Source organism: Nicotiana tabacum, chromosome 17 (assembly GCF_000715075.1).
Source record: "Nicotiana tabacum cultivar K326 chromosome 17, ASM71507v2, whole genome shotgun sequence".
Lineage (NCBI taxonomy): Eukaryota > Viridiplantae > Streptophyta > Magnoliopsida > Solanales > Solanaceae > Nicotiana > Nicotiana tabacum.
The window spans coordinates 59896483-59902333 of NC_134096.1; positions in this window are offsets into that span (position 1 = coordinate 59896483).

Here is a 5851-nt window from a genome sequence, read left to right on the forward strand (position 1 = left end):
ATTATAATAATTATTTCTCTCTTATTCTTTGCAAATATAAATTCTTGAATTCCTGCATTAATTGCTACATGTTATTTGAATTATGTGCCTTAATTGTTATTTGACATTTAGCATAATAAATATTAAGCTGCCTATTTGCTCCTTGATTTCCATAATAATTTGCTATTTGTCTTTGTTTTCTTCATAATTAAACCATATTTATTGTATGCTTGTTGTCTTGTAATTTTATATTAATTGTTATATTTATTGGAAAAATTTCTTCTATAAGAATTGGTAAATGAAAATGTTGGAGGAGCGGGTTGCACGCCGCAACAGACTTATTAAAAGTCAATATTGGAGGATCGGGTTGCACGCCGCAACAAACATATTAAAAGTCAATATGGGAGGATCGGGTTGCACACCGCAACAGACTTATTAAAAGTCAATATTGGAGGATCGGGTTGCACGCCGCAACAGACTTGTTAAAAATTTAATATTGGAGGATCGGGTTGCACGCCGCAACAGACTTGATTAAAATGAATATGTTGGAGGAGCGGGTTGCACGCCGCAACATAACTGAATGTGGATATATTGTGAGAGCGGGTTGCACGCTGCAACAAAAATAATGGAAATGATAATTGGTTATGACTGCTGAGTTTCCTTCAATTATTATAAATGAATTACCTGATTTATTCCTATTATTGTTGTTGTTACTAATATTGCGTACAGGTTAATGTAAGTGAACCGCCTTAGCCTCGTCACTACTTTGTCGAGGTTAGGCTCAACACTTACCAGTACATGGGGTCGGTTGTACTGATACTATACTCTGCACTTCTTGTGCAGATTTTGGAGTTGGTCCCAGTGATGTACCATAGACTTGCTCGGATTTCAGCTATCAGAGGAGACTTGAGGTATAACTGCATGGCGTTCGCAGTTCTGAAGTCCCCGTCTATTGTACTTTAGCTGTGTGTTTATTTTCAGACAGGTTTATTTTATGCAGACCTTTATTTGTATTTATTCTAGAAGCTCGTGCACTTGTGACACCAATTCTGGGATGGTATTTAGACACCGTTATTATTATGGATTATTTCAAAATTGCTTCCGCATTTGTTTCCTTGTTATTAATAAATTTAAAAATTATTTTAAAAATGGATAATGTTATTCTAATGTTGGTTTGCCTAGCAAGTGAAATGTTAGGCACCATCACGGTCCGGAGGTGGGAATTTTGGGTCGTGACAATACATGACATCTATCTACAAGCCTCTAAGAGTACATAAATGTCATAAAGGTCGGGACAAGGCCCCGCCATACCAATCAATACATATCCAAATCATACTGACCAAATTGGCAACTTCGGAGCAAGTAGAGTGCACAAACACCTTCCGCTGAGTTGATGGCCTATTAGGAGAACTCTCAACCTGTCTATCGAGACCTGCGGGCATGAAACGCCGTGTCCCCAGACAAAATGGATGTTAGTACAAATAAAGTACTGAGTATGTAAGGCATGGAAGTAGTATATAAAAGACATGAAATAAACATGGAGTAAAGAACTCAACCTGTAATTCTGAATAGCATTGTGAATCATGAAAAATTTATAATGTCATGCATGTGCATATAAATGTCATACCATGCATAGGTATATGCATACATAACATCATCAAGCCTCCGAGGGCATCCCATCATATCATCTCAGCCACTGTGGGCGAAATCATCAACGTATACCAGCTGATCAGGTGGTGGTGCGTATATAATGCCATAACCTTTCCCCATACCTCATATACATATACTATACGTGTATATAATGCTATTTGGTCATGGGTAAATATACATGTATAAATGAATTCAATGCATAATGAAGTAAGTCAATAAGATCTCTCGGAATGTCATGAGACCCATGAACAAATGATATGATAGTAGGACATATGGGGAATTAAGAACATAGGCAACCCTAGTACTTCTAGGAATAGAATCATTTGTGAAAATTACGCGCTTACTCGTTTTGTTGTATCATATGGATCGTTCCAAAAGGAAATAAAGGATAGCCTTAACATACCTTAGCTACATTGAGTCCTTAATACCTTCAAAGCAATTCTTCAAACAACTCAACTCAATCTACCATAGCATAAGGAGATTCAAAATCAGTGTTGAGTAAAGGCTAAGCCCGTAGCTTCTAGTAACTTGTTTACGTAAATTTAGGCAGCATCTCCCCTATAACAAGAGAATCCTCCAATACCATATACCAACAACAATGACCATAGCAATCCAGCAATACATAATTATCAATAACAAGACACCATATAACAAGTCACAACTATTTCGCGGCGAGTGACAAACTCCAATTAGAATTTGTATACCCCATATCACCCGTTATAGACTTCTTAATTTAACTTAATAGTACCATTAACATGATAATGAAGTCATTCATCAATGATTCCAGCCTTATACCATATATTTATAATAAAGAAAACAATCCACAACTCCAATTATTCTCAATTAACAACTTTATTCACTAGTTGATGTCTAGTCCATCCATTTAACTTAATCAGTGTCAAGATAACCTTACGCACATACAAGAACACAATATGCATACCTCTTACAGTAGCTTCAAGTCGAAATCTAAGTTACATTTAGATTATTACATTCCTCAATGTCAATACAACACCATAGAAGTGGCTTAAGCTAATCTTTGCTTGCAATCTCAAGTTTCATATGTTTCTTTCATCAATTCACTCGATAAACATATATACATGCATAACAAAAGAAAATATTTCATAATAAATTTATTTTCACCATTTTCCAACCATAACAACATATAACAACATCTCGTCCCCTTTCAAGTGTTATCTTGTAATCTTCATCCAAATAATATAACCAATACATAGATAAGATTAATCCTAAGAAATAGGGTGTTATACGTACCTTAAATAATCTGTAAAACCTCTAACCAAAGCTTCCCTTAGCTTACAAGCACCCTTAATCACATCACAACACCATAGACTCTCTTCTTCACTTAGGCTAACTTTGATGTTTGATTATGGTGTATTTCTTTGGGATTTGTTTGGAGCCTTTGGCGAATTGTTTGGAGGGTTTGGAGAGTGTGAGGCTGAAAGGAGGACGAAAATGAGCAAAGCTCATCCCAAAACGAGACAAGAATAAGTGAAGGTCTAGCCCCGACCAAGTGGGTCCCACAGGGGCTTCCTACGCAGTCTCGCAAAAATGCAAATATCTCTCCACACCGATGTCGTATTAATGAACGGTTTGCAAAGTTAGATACTAGATACATGGGTATTTAGTTAAATATAAATATCTACCTATAACTCTCAATATATTGGTAGAAAACAGCCTCGTAACCTGGCCTATAAACCTGCCAGTTTCTCTGAAATGCAGCGCCGTGACTTGGCGATCCTACTTTAAAAATCCATATTTATCTACCCCGGTATCGTATGAATAAATGGTTTGGACCGTTGGAAACTAGGTTCAAATACCTTCATTATTATATATGTCCCAAAATTACATCATAAAACTTACGAATTTAATTTCTCAAAAGGGCTCGTTACAAGGCAAATCTTAACTCTATTTTTCCGCAACTTAAACCCGATTTTTTCCAAACTTTATATTTTATATACAAACATCATATATAGTCATATCATGATTTTAAAATCATTTAAATCATTATTAACAAGTCTATTATTCATCTTAACTTATTTAAGATTTCGGTAAACCTTTCTTATCCTTGTAGAAGGATTTCGTCATTTTTGAGCCTACATTAGATAATACTATAATGACTGTGACGTCTGAAGTAAGGGGTGTAACAACATTAAATAACTTCATATTCTTTAAAAAAGTATCTCATTTCCGAGCTTACATCAATTTACTTACGACGTAATTTTCACGTACAAAAACATGGGGTGTAACAACTAGCTCTATACACCTTCTCAAAGATTCTCATGTTTCTTTCTATCCAAATGTTATAGACATACTATGCGTACATCATCTTGAAAAGCTGTGCAGCTTGTGATTTCCCCTTTGATTTGCTAATAATCTCTTATTGGTGTTTTTGCCCCCCCTATTGTATTCATTGGTCGCTCTTGAGCCCATTGAAGTAGTATATGCCATACTCTTTTAGAGTATTCACATTCCAGGAAGAAGTGTTCATTAGTTTCATCAGAGCTTTGGCATATCACACATTAAGTGTTTATCTCTAATCCCAATTTGGTTAATCTGTCAGCAGTTAGAAGTCTTCCTTGTAGCTGCAGCCATAAGGTAAATGTAGCTTTTGGCCGAGCGACATTAGAGAATATCATGCATTTCCATGGCACTCTATCTTCATCTCCGATCAACTATATGTATATTTGTCTTGTGATGCTCTTTCCAGCTTTAAAATATGCATTGCACTTCCTCCAAAGTAGACCTTGCTTCCATAATCTTCCTGATCATCCAACATGCCTGTTGAGGTATATCCACAGAGTTTATTGATTGGTCTTTGATATAATATGTGTGAATCCATTTGATCTACAATTTATTCTGTTTATGTGCTAGATCCCAGCATGTCTTTGCTATATCAGCTTTATTCCAAAGATGTATATTTGTCAAGTTAAGACCTCCAACACTCTTTGGGGCACATATTTTGCCTAACCTTTTGAAAATGCAAACTTAAGTTCTGAGAGTTGATTTGGACTGAATTTGAAAACTAATCACATATATGGACACGCGGGGTTATGAGTTGTCAGAATTTACCCTTGTACCTGGATTTTGACAGGGCGAGAATGGAGTTGACCTTTTGAAAAAGTGTAAAGATCATAGTTTTATCTATTGTAATTATTTTTTCTTGCATTGCTTGATAATATTAAGTCAATTTTGGTTAGATTTGAGCCGTGTGGAGGCGAATATTAGAGGGGAGACTATTTTCAAGAGGTGAGTTGGCTTTATTGAGGTATGTATCTTGCCTAACTTTGTGTGGAGGAACTACCCCTTAGGATTTGGGATTAATCATGCTATTTGTATTATGTGAAAGTCGTGTACGCAAGGTGACGAGTGGGTGCACGTGTTATATGTGGTATTTGACCGGTTTATGTTGTTTATACTCTTTCCATGCCTTTAATTGAATCTTCATATCATGTTTTAATTCTCATTGTCAGTCTACTCTTACTTGTGTTAGTCTATCTTACCCGTCTTATTTGACTTTGTTGACATTTGTTCTACATCTTACTTGATACTTTGTTCTTATGCTTTAGTTATTGCTTTCCTTATTGCCTTGTTACATACTTAATTGCTGAGTTACTTTTACTTGATGTCATTATGTCATGAATTATCTTCTTGTTGAGTTATTCGTGTTTAAGTTGTGAAAGTCGTTATCACATTGAGGCGAAGTTATTAGTTATGAGATATATTCCTTGTTGAGTAATTCACATTCATTGGTATTGCTGATATTTTTGTACACATTGTGGTTGAGCCATGGGCTATTTGTAGTGGAAACATTGATATTGTTGATTTTGGCAAGTTGTGGTATATGGGCACTTGTGGTGTGAGTTGTTATTATGTTGTGATATTGATGTGCATGCGGAGGTATAAGGATATGGTTTAATGTACATGTGGGGGAATAAGGTGGGATTTATTTGTGTGTTGCTAGTATAATAATTACTTGAAGCAATGCAGTGTTATAAGGTGGGCTATAGTGCATGTAGCTATTTCGAGAAAAATATTTCAAAAAACCATCTAAATGTAAGGCTCACACGACAGTATAAGGAAAGATTGTAATTAAAATAGAGAAATGTGAATACGAGGCAGTACCTCGGTTGATATTCTTGTTGTACACGAGGCGGTACCTCGATTGTGATTCTTATGTGCATCTCATGTTGAAAAGAGCTATTGG